Source organism: Nylanderia fulva, unplaced genomic scaffold, assembly GCF_048542155.1.
Source record: "Nylanderia fulva isolate GAGA-0341 unplaced genomic scaffold, ASM4854215v1 Scaffold66, whole genome shotgun sequence".
NCBI lineage: Eukaryota > Metazoa > Arthropoda > Insecta > Hymenoptera > Formicidae > Nylanderia > Nylanderia fulva.
The window spans coordinates 349,545-373,875 of record NW_028190764.1 but is presented as its reverse complement, the minus strand read 5'-3'; the positions used below and the strand labels follow the sequence as shown (position 1 = coordinate 373,875).

The window sequence follows — 24,331 nt, the reverse complement described above, 5'->3', positions numbered from 1 at the left end:
TTACATTCCCTTTTTGTCATCGCATTTTAGTGACGAAATTCCATTTCATCTTGCAAGAAACTCCGCAGATTTCAATCTGGAAAGTGTACTCGTCCATAAGAAGCTGATATTTCGTTTAACACGACTAAAAATATGAGTTACCGCAAATTGTAACGTTACATTCCGTTCCATAACCGAAAAGATTGTTATCATGTCTTGAAATAAGCCAATATTGTACTCATTAAAAGTTGGACACAAAAATAATTATTCTCGTTTACATAACATAAATAAAGACTCGTGTATGTAAAATCGCAAAATGCGTCGCAGTCAAGCAACCCTCGTAATTATTCAGTTAGTGTACACACAGAGACGCACATTTTCGTTAAATACACGCGAGAATCTTGCAAAGCAGGAGAACAGGAAAGACGTTCCAATTAACGTAGATCCAATTAGCGTAAAAAATTCCCCGTGCATCCTGATACGGGTGATAATTTATTTAGACTTGACGCGGTTACTTTAGCGCACGAAGGCAAGTTACATAATTTCACGAACGAACACAGCTTGCATTATTTCGCAAACGTGCTCGCCTTTTCCACCGCCGAAAGTTACTTACAGTGACAATGTATACACATATTGTGTATACATGTCTGTATGTGCACTTTTTTAAATGAAAATACATAAATGTAATTTTTGTCTTTATGTTATTTTATTACTTTGTAGAATACTATGAATTTTCTCTTGAGCTTATTTTAGATTTATTGCATAAAGATGGCATATCACTTCGTGAGAATTCAAATAAGTTTCTGATTTTATGTTTAATAGTTCTATAGTTCTTGATCATTTACACAAATAGTTCTGGCCGTTAAATTAAAGCAAACTTTACTAAGCGAACTGAAATATTTTACAAATAATTTATAAAAGCTTATAGTTACAATTTTCTCTTTAAAAATGCATATATTCAGAACTAATCAAAATTGTTTTCGAATACAGAACTAGAAAATTAAATCTTAAAAATAAATAAGTGATAACAAAGTGATAAATATAAGGCCAACTTATCGAGCTGAATATTCGAGATGTTCAGTCAACTACCATTTATTACATGTATAAATTATAAAACTACAGTCATTATATTAAAACTAACGCAAATTACAATCATTCTATAAACGTTTCGACCGCACGCGGTCTTCTTCAGTATAATTATTGAAATATAAATTCTTACAATTCACATAATATCGAAATTTAATTATAGTTATTCAGAATCAAGAGTTTTTGAGTAATTAACGCGTGTTTCAATCCGTCCTGTCCAACAATGTTCGCCTCGATATGATCCCTGATTTTGTTCAGATCTCGGATAGTTTCATCGTTAATATGCGAGAAATTAACCCGTTCCGTAGGCGCTGCGATTTATAAAAAATTACCGATCAACGCATGTCCAAATTATAATATGTATCCCCTACAATTGGTAGTATGCTTACCTATCATCGTTCTTCTTGATAATTTTGCTACTTATTAACAGTTATTAAGGATGACACATAACAAACCAACAATACAGAAAGACAGCTCATTTTAAACTCTACTTGATCGGAGAGCGTGCGTGTTTATATATGATCTAATATCTATGTTTTACTCGTTAATGTCCTATTTGTCCTATTATTATTTCTTGTTCGCTAATATATCCAAAATATCAAAATACGACTCGCTAAGTAACTCAGTATCTTTGTTTAAATTTAGTCCATTTTTTTGTTCCTTGATATGTAGCATCTCAGAAATGAGTCTTTTATAATAATTATTTTCGTTGTCCATGATCTTAACATTGTCCCAATTAAAAGTATGATGTTCATTTATTATGTGTTCAGAAATTACTGAATGTTTCGTTGAGTCCAACCTAATATTATTTTTATGTTCTTTTATTCGCGTCTGCAATTGCCTCTTTGTTTGGCCTACATAAGATGCATTACAATTATTGCAACTGATCTTATAAACCACATTCGAATTGCATGGATGTTTAGTTTTATCTTTCTGCGCTTTAATAATATTATCCAGTTTGTTGAGACATCTATACCCTACCATACAATTTTTATTTTTTACCGAGGAAACAATCATTTCTGAGATCCCATCTATATACGGAATGACAAAGAATTTTTTATTGACCGAGTCATTTCTTATACTTTTTGTTCTTTCTATGTTGGCCTGTCTCTCTATAATGCTCCCCTTAGATATGATGTGTTCTATCCGATGATTAATTTTGTTAAAAATCAGATCAAGAGGGTAACCATTGCTTCTGAGTATATTAATAATTAACTCCAAATTTTTATTAAAAAATAGTGGATGTGATAGCAATAGACATCTGTCTACAAGGTTATATATTATTCCTATTTTGTGGCATAGTGGGTGGTTTGAATAAAATGATAACGTCCTTCCTGAGAAGGTTTCTTTTTGATACCAGTCTATATATATTTTGTTATTAATAATTTTAAGTGATAAATCTAAGAAATTCAAGCTATGGTTAACCTCTTGTTCGACCGTGAATTTAAGTCTTTCATGATAGTTGTTAAAATTATTCACAATCTGAGTCATATTAGTCATAGAGGTGGCCACTATTATGTCATCCACATAACGAAAATAAAACAAACATTCCAAATTCAACGCTTTGAGAACTGTATCCTCAAGATCTTGCATAACCAGGTCTGCAATAATTGGTGATAACGGTGACCCCATAGGGGTCCCAAACGTCTGTTTATAAATTATGTCATCAAATGTAAAATATGTAGAAGTCAATATGAATTTTATACCCCCCAAAAATTCGTTTTTCGGTATTTTAGTATTTATTCCAATGTGATCCCATCTATCGTTAATACCGTCAATCGCAAGATCCAGAGGAACGTTCGTAAACAAAGACACCACATCCAAGGAAAACATCCTATCATTCTCATCAATCTTTTTACCAGACAATATGCTGTACAAATCAAAACTATTATTAATATGACTTTTCGCTTTGGGTAGACTAGTTCGTAAGGTGTTTTGTAAAAACGAAGCCAGCGAGTATAGAGCTGTATCAACCGATGAAACTATGATTCTAACTGGATAGTTTTCCTTATGGATTTTCGGTAATCCATACGCTTTTGGAAGGAGAGAATCACTACAACGTAATTTATAATATTCGTTTTTTGAAATATAATCTTCCTTAAGCCATCTCTTCAACAAATCATTCAAATCGTTCTCTATTTTTTTGCACGGATTTTTTTTAACAATAGTGTAAGTGTTGACATCTTTTAAAACGTTTTCCATTTTGTTAATATAATGAGATCTTTCCATTGCCACCGTAGCATTACCCTTGTCCGCGCGTGTGAATAGAACATTCGGATTGTCTTTACAAAATTTTATTAAATCTCTGTGTGCACCAAGTAATTTTTGTTGACTTACGTCATTTTTATCCTTCGTGTTCAGAAGTTGTGCAAATTTTGGAACCGCGATATTTCTGATTGTTGTGAGATTATTAATATTATTTCGTTTGCTATTACTCTCTATGTCCTTGATGAATTCATGTATCGCTGTTTTTTTACTAATATTCGGAAGACAGAATTTATCACCCATTTGCAACAGATTAGAAACGTTAGGCGGAATGTCTGTGTTGGAAAGATTAACAAACCATTTTTTATTAGTATTTTCCAAAGGGTTAATTGTATCATTGAGAAATTTATTGGCTTCTATGTGTATATTGATCTCCTTGGCATCATTAGTGATTGCCCTGAGAGAATTTTGTGATATTTTCGTCGGTTGTGAAGTTTCAAAATGTAAAGAACAATGTATATCTATAGGTTTGATGCTGTTGATATACTTATAGTGTTGTTTTCTCTTAAGCCAATTGAATTTCTTTTCGTGTGCAGTAACCAATCTGTTGTGGCAATTTTTAAAAGCAATGTTATGATGTTCGAAAATTCTATTCCACGCGAGTACAGGTAAACGATTAAATAACCCGCTGGTGAGATGAAAAATCCTATTTTGTAATGACTCTACCTGTCTATGCAAATCAAAGATTTCAATGCTCATCGCATTTGTTTTAAATTTGTACAACATACTATCTAGTCTTCTGATCGATCTGTGATGAAAAACGTTAAATTTAATGCGGCAAAAACCTTCTAAATGTGTAGGAAAAATATCGCCATTTTTACAATTTCTTAAAAATTCCAATTTTGCTCTCGCTCTTATTAACAAGTAATTCGCATTAATCCATTGTTTAAAATAATCTGCGGTTATTCTTCCAAAAACTCTATGAATAAAATTAAAATTAAAATAGTAATCAGTCCGTTTTGTGTTAAATTGACGCATTGTAAGGCCAGCGTATATTAAAAATAAATTAATACAATTGTCGCTCGTATATTGAAAACAAAGTGATAAATATAAGGCCAACTTATCGAGCTGAATATTCGAGATGTTCAGTCAACTACCATTTATTACATGTATAAATTATAAAACTACAGTCATTATATTAAAACTAACGCAAATTACAATCATTCTATAAACGTTTCGACCGCACGCGGTCTTCTTCAGTATAATTATTGAAATATAAATTCTTACAATTCACATAATATCGAAATTTAATTATAGTTATTCAGAATCAAACTAAGTGATGGTATATCTTTTTCAAATAAAACAAATTATTTAAAAAATATTTTAGTACCGTTAATAATTAAAAAATTTAGAAAATATATGACCTATTCAGGAACTATATAAAAATTACTTTAGAATAAACAAAAATCTAAACAAAATTCATCTGTCTTATTTGAACCATGCGTGCGTTTCCTCGTGATCATTTTATTAGATAGTATAGAATTATTAAAAAAGTCAGAATTTTTAATTTTTTCTGAGTTTCTATTAAATGATATATAAAACTTATACTTATTTAAACAATTCATTTTTAATAAATCACACAAATCTGTGCATTTTATTATTATGTTTTATTATTATTTTATCTTTTTCTCTGAAACTGTTGAAATTGTTTTCAAAAAATAGAAAAAAATCAAACAAAATGCAAAATAAATTTTAATTAAAAATTTTTATTTATTTAATTAAGGCAACGGTAAATTAACGATATAAACTCATTTTCAGTTCTTTAACTGTGTCCAATTAAACAGCTCTCTGATTCTAACTACGTTGAAGTAATCCTTTGATTACGTAAAATTTTTATTTATGGCATGAACAATTATTGAACTTGGCTAACATATGAACGAGGTAGCATTGCACTTGGGAACATGTTTCTTTGAAACTATGAATTAAATCTGCTTTTTGCACCTAGCGATAATAAAAAGTGAAATAATACACGCGCACAAAAGATAAAAAATGCAGGGAATATCTCGCCCCACTTGCTTTTTAAAAATTCCCTTGTGTTATTTTCGCAGAACAAATTTCATTGTACAAATATCATGGTACAATGCAACTATTGAATGACAGATGGGTCCTACCACAAAAATTCTATTTTATTTGAAAGTGGTTGTTAAAAAAGAAAAGAATCGACGAGTTTTATCGCGCATGTATGCTTTTCACTGAGCTTGCTTCGCTGCGCCCGAAATTAAATCAACTGGTTAATTAATGAAGTGAAATATCGAGAGGCGTTCTCAATATACGTCCAAACTAAATAATTCGTACATGTTACTTGCCCGTAATTAGTTAGTAAATTTATCTGATGTTACATGGGATCTCCTTGCTTTATAAAACACGATTGTTTACTCGTTAACGTAATTGCGTTATCTTATTTTCAATTTGCTTTGCAGAATCGAGCCGCAGAACCGCTTAAAGAGTTCGATTAAATTAATCTTTAAGAAATCTATATAGCATTATTTTTTGTGGTACGTTCATATTGAATTTGAAATATATGCATGAAAAATATAATTTTGCATATAATGCATATGTTCTAAATTTCAATGTAGAGTGAGAAATAAAATTTTAACATCTGTTATATTTTATATTATATTCATACTGCTATTCATACTGCTATTTTCAAATTTGGAACTCTGAAATATGAAAATTTTTCAAACAATTGATTCTAATATGTAAATATCCGTGCTATAATTATAAATATTTTTTATAAAATAACCATTCCTAAAAGTATATTAAGAAACGATAGAAATATCAGGTCATCAAATAAATATGCTTTTTAATCGATTGTAAAATATAATACATAAAAATGCCGTACATAAAAAAAAGAATAAAGAAAAAATATAAAATAAATTTTTATTTCTTTGAAAGCAATTTTAAACACGATTCTTTTCGCGATTTACATTTCATTTTATTCTGCTTTTTCTAACACAGAATAATAGAAAATCGTAATGGGGATGGTAGAGGAAATGCAAACTTATTACTGCATAAGCATAGAATTTATATCAGAGATAGAAGGGAGAGGAGAATCGTATATGTACTTGTGTAACTCTATTCATAAAATGATCATCCTTTTTTACAATGTATCGGCAAATCTGTTATCAAATTAATTCACGCTTCTCGTTTACATACGATTTCCTTCCTGCATCACATATGTATATGTACGTATCACTTACCTTGTAAAAGTACACAAAAAAAAGGAAAAAAGATCCGAATCCAATTAACAAAAGTGTCTCATATAAATTGCAATGTACACAAGTTTTATGCTCAGTTATTTAATAAGGTTTAATGTATAAAATGAAAAAAATAGACGTTTATTCTGTTTTTTAAGTCACATATAGTATAACTAACAGTCACAGTAGGAATTAAAAAGGTAATAAATGTAGATATGATATTATATTCATTTGTTTAATTATCGAAAGTGTATCGAGGCAACTGCGGAAAGATCTTGCATAATGAAAATAAAATAAAATAAATTATAATAATCATGTAAAACAAGTGATCGTGCTAATTAAAAATTCTGCATTTATAATTTTTCATTCAATTCGCTCAATATTGACCAATAAAATATATTTTATGTAAATAATATTATTTGCACAGATAATGTGCATTTTTTCAATAAAGTATACATTTTTTATTATATGATAGTTATACTTGATTTTATTTCAAAATTCTAATTATTAAATATTAGTTTATTCAATATTTGGATGGGCCTACAATCTGATCGATAGTTTATATATATTTTGTTATTCTCGATATAAGAAATATAGTATATTAAAAATATGATTAGAGAAATATACATTGCATAAAATAAAATAAAAAAATATCTTGCTATCAATTTATGGATGGAATTAATTATTAAATACTTTCCATTGCATCATTAATTTTTATATTATGCATAAATGATTGACGCTATATATACAAATTAATTTTTAACTCATGTTTAATGGTATAAATCTATTAAAAATATGTGAGGTACTGTTTTATTCGATTTTATTGCTGCTATATTCATGTTTTGCTATTTTATATCATCCGATTATAATTTTGCTCATTTAATTTTTTTTTATCTTTTTATTCATTTAATCCTATATTTTATTCCTTTTTTATTTTCGATTTTTATATATATATGCATTTTTATATGAAACACATAGGAGCATTTATGAATAATATGAGTAATATTATACATATATAAATGTTACTACATACACACACAATAATAAATTATTTAATAGAATTGATTAAATAAATATAATTTGAACGTTCTTAATGATCACTCACCATGATTTTGAATTTTTGTTGCAATACGAGGAAAGTTGCTTTGCAATAAATTCTTTATTCGTAAGGTGTCTGCCCATTTTGCGAGAAATTCTCAAAAATATGTCCGACTTGATGCGACCGTAGACCGTAGGAATCAGATTACAATTAGTAAAAGTCTTAATTGTCTCTGCAGGTTACAATTAGCAAGTCTCAGTTGTCTTTGATACATATATATTGGTTCGTACACTCCGCAACGATCGCCCGTAATATTTTTCGACACTCCCGACACTTATCCGCACGCAAATTTCACTCCCGAGTAATGAGAACTACGACTTTGCCGCGAGGAAATGCGCGAAATGCATAGCAACCGCGATTGTTGATTCCGGAAGAAGGCGCTAAAATGCATAACAACCGTGATTGTTGATTCTAGAAAAAGGCGCTAAAATGCATAACAACTGACATTATTGATTTCAGGAAAAGGTGCTAAAATGCATAGCAACCAAGAATCGAACAATACTTCACTCGATAAATGCATCGACACATTTCATTAACGCAATGGACAAAGATTTCTGCATCTTGATTAATTAAATTATTAATTGCAATGTATATATATATATATTTAGAATAATGAAACTCTTGGATCATTTATCGAGTAAAGTTATCTGATGTTGTGTCGATTGATTACGTCACATGACGTAGTACTGCGAGGGAGTAAAAGTCGCGATTGCTATGCATTTCGCGCTTTTCCTCGAGTCGCATTTTGCATTATTCCGAGGTAAAATTTGCATGCGGACAAGTGTCGAGTGCTGAAAAATAAGATAGACAATCGTTGTGAGTATCAAAAATAACGTAATATATAAAACATAATTGCGTCGTTCATTAATTTTAATAGCGTATTGAGAATAGAGATGATTTTTGTTGTATATATCGATTTACTGAATATATGTATATTTGCGTCCATTTATTTGTATGGAGGCTTGCGGGGATATCGGAAAATATTAATGAATGATTATTGTGAGATATACTTATTTTTTTTTGTATATATAATTAATTTAGCAAAAATATTTATTTCGTATATTTATATATTTGCTATATTTATATATAAAAAACATTGCAAATGCAATCAAATCGAAATCAAAGTATTAAAAGTAACACTTAATGAGCGTATTAATTCGATATGATAGTCGCTTAATTACGATATTTAATTTATGTTTATGCAATATTTTAATGTAACTGTAATGTTTATATTTTTCCTCGATAGAAAATGCATCGCGTGCATATGTAACAAATATTGGAAGTGTCGATATTGACGGGCAAAATGTCATGTATTTCGCGTAATTTACATATTCGGAGTGTGTCGTAGATAAATAATGTACCAGGAGTGTCGTGAAAAGTGACAATTAATTAATGCGCGCAATCGAAATTAATTTCGAATTAATATGTATGTATGTGACTTTGTAACAAAGGAAGTATAATAACAGGCAACAGGATGACTTTGATTTATATTTTATGCTGGTTTACTCTTAATATTCATTACCGTATCTTCATTAATGATTATTTATACTATAACAATATATATATATATATATATATACATATATATATATATATATATATATATATATTTTATATTATATATATTTTTTATTGCTCCAGTAATTGCATTAAGATAATTTCTGATTACGCATACAATATATATGTTTCAGGAGAAGTCTTATTTTTCATATTTTTTATTAATTCTTGTTAGAACATATGAAAATAATGTTAAATTATATATCATTTTAATTTATTAATTTTGTGCATGTCATCCGCACAGGCTCCGATTGCCGTCGAGATTTTATTTTTATTGTAACACAATAATTTGAGCCGAGATTAACAGTTTTTTTTTATATTAAAATAATATAGTTCTCAAGTAAACAAGAGAGCGAAAACATCAGATAAAGTGAGAAAAATTAAATTTGCATATAAAAATAATCTTTATATTGAGCTTTTTAAACAAATGATTATTGTAATATAACTTCTAATTAATTTTAAAGTTATTAGAATTTATAATATATGTGTATATACATATATATATATTATTTGTTTAACACAGATTTTTTAAATATTTCAATGTTTTTTACAGATGCTATGAAGTCGTTCGTAGATGCAGCTCATCTATTGTTATTGGCAGAAATTACATCGTAGCAGAGTTACATCGTGGCAGAGTTACATTGTGGCTACATGAAAACAAGTGTCTAAAACTTGGTAAATAATAATTTAATCGTTTCTTTATATCAGTAATAATGAGCTTTACGTCATTTTTGCATTTTAATACAAATAGTGAGTTATACCGTAGGAGCTAATTAGTGGTAACCATAATACGCCATCATAATATAGATTTTTCATTTTATGTTTTTTTTCAAATTTATTTGCTTGTGAGATTTCACGAAACTTTCTGGAAAAATTATTTTTTTATTAATATCTTTTATATTAATATTCTATATAAATGTTGCGACGAAAGAGTTATAAAAGATATATTAATGCGCAATGAAAAAAAATTAGCGCATGATTTATTCTTTTTAATCAAGTTTTAATTCGACTTCTCTGTCACAATATTTTAATATTATTAAATTTTATGTGTACATGTGTACGAGAATTGGGGAACATTTTAGTTTTCACAAAATTCTTACGCATTTTTTATATAAATTATATAATTTAAATCTCTTAAATTAAATATTACAAATAACTTGCTAATGACATTTTCTCATAATCTGGGCGATGATACTGAATAGTTACATATAAAAGTGTACTATTTATTCGATACTACGATTTAGCATCATTATTGGAAAATTGGAAACCAACAAATTAATGATAATCGTTGGTTTTCATGTCTGCGCACACTATTTCGACGTTAACTTTGTTAACTTCGGGACAAAAGCGGCTACAGTTATGATTTGGCGTATATAACGGCGTATTATGGTTATCGCTAATTAGCTCGTACGGTGTATTACACGTGGCAGGAACGGAAATTTTATTTTAACGTGATTGCGCGGGCGTTGCCGGGCGTGATTCATGCGGCAGAGCGAAAATAATTTGTGACGGTACCGGCGCAGCGCGATTGCGATTGTAATTGCTTGCGCGTATCCTCGGCATATGAAGTCATACGTTTTGAATGTCCCCATAAAGCAATTATATTAAATTGAGAGGAATCGCGGGCTATACTTTTCTCTCTCTCCCTCGCTCTTTCTCTCTCTTTTTTCCTCGATCGAGGGCGTCCTGGAATTCATCCGGCGCTCGTCGAGATTCGTCTCGCGCAGTTTTTCGCGTGCTCTTTACACGCGGCCGCGTTCTTTCAATTTGCTATCGGAAATTCTGCAAATTCATCGCAAATTTGGACGTACGCCAAAAATATTCAGGTTTTCCATCGACATCGATATAACTATCAACGTGGTAACGAACGTTTATGCGCCACCGGTCGACGTAAAGTTATAACGACGTGATCGTTTTTTCTAATGAAAAGTTTTTGAAACGTTTTGCGCAAATTTGCATTTACGAAATTTTCGTGGAAGTAAAATTGGAAATTAAACGATCCAGGAAACATTAGCAGGATAATTAATTAATTCCTTTAATGCTTCACATAGTAAAATAATATTCACAATTTTATAAAATATGAGAAGCTTAGGAAAAATACAGATTATTGTCATAATTATATTAACGGACTTTATTTAATCAGTTTAAAATTAAAATTTATACGTTAAAAATAATTAATAATTTCACTTTAATTATTTTTTCTGTATCCAACGATATTTTTAATTGATTCTTGAATACCTTTCTGATGAATCTTAAAATCCGAATATTCTGCTCTCTTGTTTCACTTGTGCTCTTTTCTACAATTTCTTTCTCAAATAATTGCTGTATTAATTGCTGTAATTATTGTATTTAATGATTCTTGTCCTTTTAATTGCAACGGGCTCTATATTATATCGAGTACGCATAGAGTTCTTCATTTATAAAGAGTCATTAAAATTTACAGCCTTTAGCCGTTTATTATTAAAATCTTCGTTGATTTTGCTCCTTTTTTTTTTATTCGACGGATGAGTGAAAGGCAACATTTACGAATTTACTCCGAAATCTGTCATGCGAGCGGTAAAGGCGGCGAATATTATTCTCTACTCGTTTATCTTGCGGACCGCAGCAAAATCTCCACGAGATACAGCTGCTCTTCTCGCGTTCTCTTTCTCTTGCTTGCCACCGTAAATGCGTGAAACGCCGCTTTTGTTGATCCGTCCGCAAAGAAACGAGACCACGGCGCGTTGCGGATTAAAGCGCGGAAACGCTATTCTGACATCTTTCTTGACTCCGCTTTGTCCTGTGCGGTACTGCGGCAGGAGCTTTGCGTGCTTTCATGCGAATCCAGAAAGAGAGATAGAGAGAGAGAGAGAGAGAAAGATATAGAGAGGGAGAAGAGAAAGGAGCAGAATCTAGATGTCTAGGAAAGCTGTTTAAAAGGACACAACGCGTTCGTCCCGCGTAATGAGGAGTGCCGTGCAAACTCTGACGAGAAATCGTTAGCGCTATTCTCGTTAGAACGGTTAAACTCGTAATGCAATTATTCCAGTTATGTACAAGATCTTGCTCGTTCGCAGTTCACATCGGCTATGTTAACTCGCGCACTGTCGTGTACGAAATCGAGCAACGTTCTTGTTGTCGTACGTCGCGCGAATGAATAGCTTTGGGGATTCGCGTTGACTAGACTCTTAAAAGTGTATGCAAGCTAGTTGACAAAATAAATTATATATCATAAATTATATATGATGCGTCGTTATCATACGACGCATATTAAAAACAAGAATCAGATACTTTGAAGCGGGATTATATTTGCAGAAAAAAATATTAGTCACCATAGTTAAATATTAGCTGTTCCTATATTACCTCTAAAATTTAGTTGTCATGTAGTTAAATTTTAGGAATGGCAGTTAATATTTTTTAGCTATAGTTAAACAGAAAATTCTTCGTTAAACTATAGCTAAAAATATTAGCTGTCATAGCTAAAATTTAGACATTGATAACTAAATTTTAGATGTAATAGGGACAGCTAAAATGTAGGTATGGTGGTTATAATATTTTTTCTGTGATATACGCGTGTACGTATATTAATAATGAATTTTTGATATTATTTCATATGCAAGAAAGTAATCTATATTTAAAAAATTTTTATCCTTTAATTATTTCGTTGTTGCATTTAATAAGATAAAAATATATTCTAAGAAAAGTCGCGATTTATAACGAATTTCGTATAGTACGGACTAAGCTAAAAGGGTGAAAAACGTGTTCCTGCAAGGATTACCTGGCGCTAATGGAAATTGGGAAGATTATGAGGACGCGCGGAGGACACCTTAAATATGTCCTCGTAGCTGCCATGACGGAAAATGTCGCGCTGCTTCCGCGATGCCGTCGTAACAGCCGCACCAACACTCTCGTGTGATCGCATATGTGCAGGCACGCGTGTGAATGTGTATAGCCGGTCGTCTTAAGGTACAAACCCCGAAATTTATTGCCACTAAACACGACACCCTGAAAACCCGCCTCGGTGTGCCTGCTCGCGAAATTGGGCGAGGATCTCGTAATACGTATCGCCGGGATCTTTGCGATATAGACGCTCTTTATTCGTACGTGTGCATATTTTAATGTCAACGAGACGGATCTCTTTATATATTTACATATATCATAATTGACAGCATGAGAATTATCTGACATAATCTCGGCTACAAACAGCTAATCTAATTTAATTCAATTATATATTTGTCTTTTTAATTATATCCATTGAAAAAACAATTTACTAACTTGACTAAACTTTTCAGCTAAATTATACTATTTTATTAATTGAATATATATTAGTATTTAAGTCAAATATACGTCTTGTTATATTTAATTTAAATATTTCTATATGTTCAATTAACAAAATAATATTTAGTTGAAAGATTTAGTCAAGTTAACAAATTTTTTTTAGTGTATATTTATATATAAGTACCCGAAAAAAAATTAACTATTATATCTATAAATTGTAGTTGTCATCAAACATGAAATTTAGTTATAATGCCTGAATTTTAGCTAATATTTTTAGCTATACCATTCTCCGTTAAATTATAGTTAATATTAGTTACCATAGCTAAAATTTAGATGTGATAATTAATATTTCTAGCTATGGTTTAAAGAAGAATTCTATACCTAAAAAATATTAGTTATCTTAGTTAACATTTAGGCATGATAATTAAATTTCAGGTTCTAATGTAGGGACAGTTAAAAATTTAGCTATGCGGTGGCTATTTTTTTCCGTGTTGATCAGATGTTTTAACATTAATTTAATAGAATATATTTTCATTTTTTATTACTTTTTTGTGATTTATAAATATATATTTAACAATGGAATAAGAAAAATTAATATAAAAATAGAATTTGACAGTGTTATAATAGAATATGCAAAGGTATAACATTTGAAAATGAACATACTATAGTTTGAAATAGATTTAAATGGATCAACAAGGTTAAGAGCGTACATTATACTTTATAATGAGTGATACGTGATGAATCATATCTTGATGGTAAATGAGTAGAAGTATATCTCATTCACTTAGTTGCTACGCTATAAGTATTGTAAATGTTTAACTCGATACTTCATTAACGAGCTATCAAATATTGAACATTGAGGTTGGCAAATAGGGTCGACAAAGGGTTAGCAAATAGGAGTCTCATACTGAAGTTGCCTACTAAAGTAAAGTTAACTCTAATTTTCTCCAATAATAGGATGTTGCTGCTCGTATATGTTTTGCTTCTCACTACTTAACCGATCACACTAAACTCTTCTTTGAGGCGTGTTTAAGTAATTTAATCTTTAAATCATTTAATTAATAAACTCGAAAAATATCTCTCTTAAGAAAAAAAGTTGATGAGAATTACATTCTTCAAATTTTAATTTCTAACATTAATTATCTCTGACCTGATTAAAATTTTCAGCCAAGCTGAAATTTAGGCGCGTGATTTACGCGGCAGATTAAGATTAAATAATTTTATAACTATTAATGTATGCAAATTTTCGGCAAATGAAACAACTATTGTTTCTCTTAGTTTATGCCGCCGCGTGTTTTCGCTCCGTAAACCCGAGACATCTTGTATACACTTATACTTGACAGTTATGTATTATTTCCCGCTTTTGTGTGAATTCACTGCTCGGTGCGCAAACGCCAGACGGAAATCGTCGGTATATGTACACATCCTTAATAATGTTGATGAGTCTAAAGGCTACGGAACGTGAACAATGAAATCGCTGTGGATTGCTCGAGCAAGCAGCTCCCGCGACGTAGGTCCGGTAATATTTAATGATAAAGCGATGGAGGTGAAATGAAGTGAACTATCTAAGGTATTCACAATACGTCTCGCGCACATACAACCATAATGAATTATGATCTCGTAGCGGTATACACCAGTAGCTCTCATCGCTCTCGTGAGACTATTCTTTACGTTTGTGTTGGTCTTCTATGCGTGCATTTATCGCGCAAAATTGCGCCTAATTGTAGAATTTTTTCGCATTTATTTTATCACGGAATTAAAACTGTGCCGACGAAAACTGCGGATTACTTGTGCCAGCAAATTTTTATTATCTACGCTGCACTATGCAAATGGACCTGTAAAATGACTAATTAAAAAGACTTTACTATGCGTGAATCTTTGTTTTTTAACGCGTGAGATAACAGAATAATCGCGATACAATCCATTATTTATTTCAGTTGCAATTCTCTCATATTTTGTATTACATAGTTAAAAATTTACATGAATAAATTAATAAGCAAAGTAATGAATATTTGAGATATATCATAATCATCTAAGGCTTATACCGTGTTAATTATAGATTTTTGATAGATATATTTATTAGATAAAAATTTATATTTTTTCTAAAATGATTGAGACATGTAGTATATCACGTAATACATATATTGCAGTAAAATCAGTTTCTTCCAATTCTAACTTTGTATATTCTAAATTAAAATATATATGCTAATATAATAATTGTATTTAATTAAATTGTGAATCTTATTATACATTCGTTAAAGAGAGCACACAAAATTATGAAGACGAAGAGCAATTGAATACCATGCACGCATCCGGAGCTTTTTCGTGTTATTGATATAAATTTCTCTTATACTTGCTTTCTCGTGTGTGAAACTGGCGTCTGATTTCGTGAAAACTCATAAATAATTAAGAATTCTAGCTTTATTTTATAGTTCTAGAGTTCTTGATACTATAAACAAATGATTTTAGTCATTAAAGCAACGAAAATGCCTTGAGATAAATTGAGACACCAACTTTATACAGTGTCTCACTTTGTTTTACGGCATTTTCCTTATCAGTAATTATCAGGATTTTAAAAAAATGTAGTTGATATAAGTTTTAAAAAGAATTCTAGCTTCTAAAAACAGAAAAAATCAAGATAAAATAAAGACAACCAGATATCTAATAGATATTGAGATGAGATGCCAGTCAATTTTTGAGAATTATACACTGAGAAAAAAATAGTTAACTTGACTAAACCTTTTAAATAAATTACTATTTTATTAATTGAACATATATTAGTATTTAACTCAAATATAATAATAAGATTATTCTAACATATGCATGTCTTTTATTTGTTACAGGTAGTATTGTGATACAGTGCGATTCACGCGTCGTGTCAGGAGTGTCGTATATATAAAACATCGCGCGTCGGGAGTGCCGTGTAAAGTTTCGCGCGTCGAGAGTGCCGTGTAAAGTGTCGGGCGATCGTAATTATTCGTATTTTCGCGAGTGTTGTGAGTGCTACCAAGAGAGGAGGAGGAGACATCGGGCAACAGCGGGGCAACTGAGAGGTATAAAAATAAAAAAAAATTTTTTTAAACTGCATTATTTATGACATATTTGGTTGTTTCCAAACTTTCAAAACTTATATATGTATTATATTGTATATGCATACACATGTATATACATAATTTGAATATTTTGTTTTCAGATCAACATGCTGTGTGCTACAACTCCGCTCATCGTTTGCTGCAATTGTACGTACCGGTGAGTGAGAAATTGTTTATTTTATAATTCTGTAGCGGTGAGGATATGTGAAAGATGTGTGTTATTTCATGGTAATTTGTAAATAATTAAAAGTTCTGACTTTATTTTTAATATTTCTAGAGTTCTTGATAGTTTAAACAAATAATTCTGTGGCTATTAAAACAATGAAAATGTCCTGAACAAGCTGAGACGTCAACTTTACGCAGCATTTCACTTTGTCCGATGGCATTTTCGTTGCTTTAATAGTCAGAACTATTTATTTAAACTATTAAGAACTCTAAAATTATTTAAGATAAAGCCACAAATGGACTCTTAATTATTTATGAGTTTCTACAAAATCAGACGCCAGTTTCACCATTGCTTTTTCACATACAACGTCATATTTGATTTAAAATTGATATAGGTCAATTGTTAATTTTTTTCATTTTGTCATTCAACATTTTTCGAAATAAAAGAGGATACAGAGTATACGAGATCCAATTTGCGAGTGTCAATAAATTTCCAACTCGGTGCGGGATTATCGTAATACATGTTATCTAGAGCTGCTTATTGAAAACGAATATATAAATTTTTCAATATCTTTTTTTATAAAAAATGGTAACATTTGCATACAGATCAGAGAGAAAAAAAAATAAGTTTTTTATTTTATAACAATTTCTTTCTATGGAAATATTAATAATTAATAATTGTATTATTGGATTTTATTAATAAATTTTATTATTTTATTTATAAGTTAATTATATAATTTGTTTTGTTTTTAAATTAAATAAAAAATATTTTATATATATTTTTAAAACTAGTTCAAATATCATATCCTGCACTTGTAAAAGACACTTATTCTCGTAAAGTATGCTTAAAATGCAGATGTAGTAGGATAAAGAACAAAAATCAATCATTTGTTCGATAATTTTCTATTATTCTATTATTAAAGACAAAATTGGATATGTATTGGATTTTTTATCTTATGAAATAGGCTGTATTGAAGATTAAAAAGGTGAGTGTCCATATATAAGCATGATATATTCTTGTGGCTTAGTATATCGACTGTTTTATGGCTTTAATAAATATTATTGTTTACATGAATGTGTTATAAATGTACGCGCGTATATGCTATAATAAAAGGTAGACGTTATAAATTTTAGGGACTTTATGTCAAACTATTAAAAAAAGATTCGGATATACATATATGCAGTTGAAAATGATTAGTTTTTGAAATATAGCAAAGTTTTATTACATAGTTTATTAGGCATACATTTATTTTTTATTATTTAATTAAATAATATTAATTAGATAAAAATGAAAAATATTTAATTAAAAATAATAATTAAGCATATTATTTAGATAAAAAGTGATCATTTTTAAATTATGATAAAAATCCTTTTCTCAAACTCATATTTTTTAATGTCTTATTTTATATTTATATATTATATATTATCTTTTGTATTACTCTTGAGAAACTTTGTTTTATGAATATTATAAATATTAGTTTTTAATTGTTTTTTTATTTTTAATTTTTTGACAAATGTTGGTCAATCTACTATTATGATTACGTTTTACCTGTGCCATTTTATGTTCGCAAATTGCAACGAATCTAGTTAAACAGCGCACACTTTGCACTGACGCAAAAAACAAAAGATAAAAAAAAAACGAAAAATCTAGTTAATATATCTACTCGCGTGGCGCCCCATCGTTAAATTCGCTCGACGGGCTGGGACGAGAGTGTTATCCGTTTGTTTGCTTTCTAGGGCGTCGCCTCGCGAAATTAAGAGAAATCGTTTGGCTGAGAGCGTGCGTATACAGAATGTTTCGTAGTTTCCTGCTAGGGAATGTCAGTTCCACTTTTCGTTTTCTGGTTCGTAACGTATTCAACAAATGTAATCCTTTCCTAAATTAGACTTTGACACAAAAAGTAACGAATTATAATTTCCTAATTTTGTTTTATTTCATTTATTATATTCGCGGTTATATTAATTCTCTTAACATCAACAAAAGTTGTTTCATGAGTAAAATTCCAGAATTGTGAAAAATTTCATAATTTAAATTATTTATATTATATTATATTTTAATAATTTAAATTAATAGTTTATTTATCAATATATATAATAGGCTAACAATTTTTTTAAGAATTAATAGAGACATAAAATAAATTATGGAGTAATATCAAAATATACAAAATAAAAATAAAAATCTAGTTTATGTAATATTTTAGAATATTCTTTAAATTTATACAATATCGTTTTAAAATTAAATTTAATTACCAACAAATATTTTTTATCTTTTTTATTTTTTGGAATATTTTTTTAAGTATCTCTTGCTTTCTGACTAATAGTACATTCTTTTAGAATAAATGCAGCATATCTTACATAAAACGTCAAGTCATAGGAAACATTGTGACGACAAATGTACTTGTTTTTCTGTATACACATCGCTAAGAGAAGGGGTAAATTTGCGTCAAGAGAGAAAATTCGAGATTGGCGTCTCGTGGACTGAAAACTTTCGTGGTTCCCCAGCGTGTCGTCTTGCACGGCCGGCGCCGAAAACAAAATCTAGATTGCGGAAAGGATTTAAAGTTCTTCGTTCGAACTGTTATGCCTGGCGATGTCGGGCAAATGCAGTCAGAACGATGGCATGTCGTTGAAGGCCGGTGAAAGAAAAGCGGCAGAATCGATAGAAGTGACTACAAAAGCGGGAATTTAGATTCGTGTCTTTGAACTTTATGGAGACATGAACGTTTCTGGTTTTTTTTCGATTCTTAAAGATGAAAAATGAAGGAAAATGTTGACACACACATAATGTGTTTGCCCCATTATATATAATGCATTTTTTGTAGTATATTTCTTTGATGTAATTAACGTTAAAAGTGTCAGTAAATAATTTAAAATTTATTTTATTTGCTCGTTAATTGATGATATAAAGCATTTACAATGCAATATGTATAATATATGCAAGAAATTAGAATTGAAAAAGTTATTTTTAATTTTGCTTTTTCTTCTAAAATTAACTGATATGTATTCTTAATAGCGGAAATGTCTAAATTATTAAAGCATTTTATTTTTATAATTGACGTCTATTTTCTATTATGATCTTTATTTTCTTTCTATACATATAATAGAGAATATTCTAAGTCTTCTTAAAATATAATATGTTATCGGATTAGCTTGGTAATAACGTCATAATTTTTTGTGTCAGTTTTGCAGTTTACAGATAAAATTAGAATAGTCACATTTATGTTGTCGGATTAATTTAGTGAAATTATAATCTAGATATCGATTGCAAAAGCTCTGACGTCTTGATTCTCAATTTATTCATTTTATAATTAAATGTTAGTAGGTGAAAAAATATATGTATGGATACATGCTATATGTAAGTCATTCTTGGTTATTTTTATATTTTTTAGAATCATTGCAGATTTTTTTATCTGCCTAATATTAATTTTGGGATAACAAAAGAGTTTGCTTAATAGAAGTGATTTTGCTATCGCTATATCTATTTAAGATCCATAAAAAGCTACTACTGCTTAAAATGAATCTATCTCTATTTTCTGCGTTATTGTACGGTGTTATAAATCGAAATAAAAAAGATTTAACCTATATATATAAATCAAATAACGGGTCAAATTTATATTGATTTATATTAAATCGAAATATATCCGTAATTAAAGAGCGACACTCGATCACTCAAACATTACCATATTGTATTGCAAACAATTTTCATCCACGAAACGTAAAGTTTATCGCAATTGAGAGCGATTTTATACATGTATGTTTTGTATGAACGTATATGAATTAATATTTCCATAACATACTCTCTCCTTCTTTTCAAAGCTTGATTTAATAAATGTCAATCGAACTAGAATATCGCGTTATAGTTTATATCGGGTGTGAAAAGTAATTAATACCCACATATCATTACCATATTACGCGGTAATTAAATTGTATAACGAAATTGGATGAATTGTAGCACTATAATTCAATTAATATCGTTTCCTGAACTCTATCAATGATAGCGCTTTTGTATAATCTTCAATTAGATTTTATACATTAATACACGGAAAAAACATTAGCTATTATAGTTAAATTTTAGCTGTTCCTATATTAAACATGAAAATTAGTTATCATAAATTTTAATTATGATAGCTAATATTTTTTAGCTATATCATTCTTCGTTAAACTATAGCTAAAAATATTAGTTACCATAGCTAAAATTTTGGTACAATAATTAAAATTCAGGTTGCAAAATAGGGACAGTTAAAATTTAGCTATGGTAGTTAATTTTTTTGTGATATAATAGCATTAAAGTGTACATTGTACATTTTCTTTCTGATAAGTATGTGAAATATGTATTGAATTTAGATTCTCTTTATGAATACAATATATATTAAATTAAAGTAATATTTAATATTAAATGTTTTTTTTTTTACTTTTTGTCGACACCAGAAATAAAAATTTTTGTTAAGACAAAAATAAAAAGATAAAGTCGAAATTACCCTCGAAGGGCGTCTGTTGGAAGAAGTTAAGTACAAATGGCGGATTCTTTTTCTCCGTGAATGATAGACCGTGAATCTTAATGCGATGCAAATCCAAGCGTTTCGCGGGAAAAAGTTTCAATGCAGTGGCGCCATAAATCAGGAACCCGCCTGAGATTCAATTTAGTGACGTTAGCGCACAGCACAGTTTCTGCAGTTAATTAATCTTCATAATCTTATGACGGAAGCCACCAGTGTCTCGAGACATTCTTCCCCAGATTTCAATTCGGAATAGACAAAATATGCGTCATTCAATTTCTCTTATAATACTATTTGACTTCAATTTTGTTCTATAGAATAATCACGTAAAGAGTCGAAAAATGATAGAAATTTTATTAATGAATTAGTACGTGTGTAGTTATACATATGAGTTAAAAGAAGTTGCATATTAATATTAAATTATTAATGAGATATTTAGAAGCTCTTTTAAAGTTTTTAATTTTTTGAAAACATATTTGCATGTATATACATATATATGTATTAAAATATATATATTATATATATATATATATATATATATGTAATAAAAAAATGTGCATTATATTATAACAAAGTGATAAATATAAGGCCAACTTATCGAGCTGAATATTCGAGATGTTCAGTCAACTACCATTTATTACATGTATAAATTATAAAACTACAGTCATTATATTAAAACTAACGCAAATTACAATCATTCTATAAACGTTTCGACCGCACGCGGTCTTCTTCAGTATAATTATTGAAATATAAATTCTTACAATTCACATAATATCGAAATTTAATTATAGTTATTCAGAATCAAGAGTTTTTGAGCAATTAACGCGTGTTTCAATCCGTCCTGTCCAACAATGTTCGCCTCGATATGATCCCTGATTTTGTTCAGATCTCGGATAGTTTCATCGTTAATATGCGAGAAATTAACCCGTTCCGTAGGCGCTGCGATTAATAAAAAATTACCGATCAACGTATGTCCAAATTATAATATGTATCCCCTACAATTGGTAGTATGCTTACCTATCATCGTTCTTCTTGACAATTTTGCTACTTATTAACAGTTATTAAGGATGACACATAACAAACCAACAATACAGAAAGACAGCTCATTTTAAACTCTACTTGATCGGAGAGCGTGCGTGTTTATATATGATCTAATATCTATGTTTTACTCGTTAATGTCCTATTTGTCCTATTATTATTTCTTGTTCGCTAATATATCCAAAATATCAAAATACGACTCGCTAAGTAACTCAGTATCTTTGTTTAAATTTAGTCCATTTTTTTGTTCCTTGATATGTAGCATCTCAGAAATGAGTCTTTTATAATAATTATTTTCGTTGTCCATGATCTTAACATTGTCCCAATTAAAAGTATGATGTTCATTTATTATGTGTTCAGAAATTACTGAATGTTTCGTTGAGTCCAACCTAATATTATTTTTATGTTCTTTTATTCGCGTCTGCAATTGCCTCTTTGTTTGGCCTACATAAGATGCATTACAATTATTGCAACTGATCTTATAAACCACATTCGAATTGCATGGATGTTTAGTTTTATCTTTCTGCGCTTTAATAATATTATCCAGTTTGTTGAGACATCTATACCCTACCATACAATTTTTATTTTTTACCGAGGAAACAATCATTTCTGAGATCCCATCTATATACGGAATGACAAAGAATTTTTTATTGACCGAGTCATTTCCTATACTTTTTGTTCTTTCTATGTTGGCCTGTCTCTCTATAATGCTCCCCTTAGATATGATGTGTTCTATCCGATGATTAATTTTGTTAAAAATCAGATCAAGAGGGTAACCATTGCTTCTGAGTATATTAATAATTAACTCCAAATTTTTATTAAAAAATAGTGGATGTGATAGCAATAGACATCTGTCTACAAGGTTATATATTATTCCAATTTTGTGGCATAATGGGTGGTTTGAATAAAATGATAACGTCCTTCTTGAGAAGGTTTCTTTTTGATACCAGTCTATATATATTTTGTTATTAATAATTTTAAGTGATAAATCTAAGAAATTCAAGCTATGGTTAACCTCTTGTTCGACCGTGAATTTAAGTCTTTCATGATAGTTGTTAAAATTATTCACAATCTGAGTCATATTAGTCATAGAGGTGGCCACTATTATGTCATCCACATAACGAAAATAAAACAAACATTCCAAATTCAACGCTTTGAGAACTGTATCCTCAAGATCTTGCATAACCAGGTCTGCAATAATTGGTGATAACGGTGACCCCATAGGGGTCCCAAACGTCTGTTTATAAATTATGTCATCAAATGTAAAATATGTAGAAGTCAATATGAATTTTATACCCCCCAAAAATTCGTTTTTCGGTATTTTATGGACTAAATTTAAACAAAGATACTGAGTTACTTAGCGAGTCGTATTTTGATATTTTGGATATATTAGCGAACAAGAAATAATAATAGGACAAATAGGACATTAACGAGTTAAACATAGATATTAGATCATATATAAACACGCACGCTCTCCGATCAAGTAGAGTTTAAAATGAGCTGTCTTTCTGTATTGTTGGTTTGTTATGTGTCATCCTTAATAACTGTTAATAAGTAGCAAAATTGTCAAGAAGAACGATGATAGGTAAGCATACTACCAATTGTAGGGGATACATATTATAATTTGGACATACGTTGATCGGTAATTTTTTATTAATCGCAGCGCCTACGGAACGGGTTAATTTCTCGCATATTAACGATGAAACTATCCGAGATCTGAACAAAATCAGGGATCATATCGAGGCGAACATTGTTGGACAGGACGGATTGAAACACGCGTTAATTGCTCAAAAACTCTTGATTCTGAATAACTATAATTAAATTTCGATATTATGTGAATTGTAAGAATTTATATTTCAATAATTATACTGAAGAAGACCGCGTGCGGTCGAAACGTTTATAGAATGATTGTAATTTGCGTTAGTTTTAATATAATGACTGTAGTTTTATAATTTATACATGTAATAAATGGTAGTTGACTGAACATCTCGAATATTCAGCTCGATAAGTTGGCCTTATATTTATCACTTTGTTTTCAATATACGGGCGACAATTGTATTAATTTATTTTTAATATACGCTGGCCTTACAATGCGTCAAT

At 29.7% G+C, this 24,331-nt stretch overlaps 1 protein-coding gene and 2 long non-coding RNA genes across 3 annotated transcripts in view; 2 read left to right on the top strand and 1 right to left on the bottom strand.

Annotated features, from left to right (window-relative positions):
• The window catches only part of dpr1 (defective proboscis extension response 1), a 355,906-nt gene that overhangs the window by 184,208 nt on the left and 147,367 nt on the right, over window positions 1-24,331 (bottom strand). The gene's annotated exons all lie outside the window — the stretch shown is intronic.
• On the top strand, window positions 9,740-16,681 carry LOC114933894 (uncharacterized). The gene is made up of 3 exons (XR_003820161.2): window positions 9,740-9,858; window positions 16,284-16,493; window positions 16,634-16,681. It is a non-coding gene; the product is annotated as an uncharacterized LOC114933894 (long non-coding RNA).
• Window positions 23,659-24,220, top strand: LOC146720590 (uncharacterized). The gene is made up of 2 exons (XR_014926014.1): window positions 23,659-23,816; window positions 23,895-24,220. It is a non-coding gene; the product is annotated as an uncharacterized LOC146720590 (long non-coding RNA).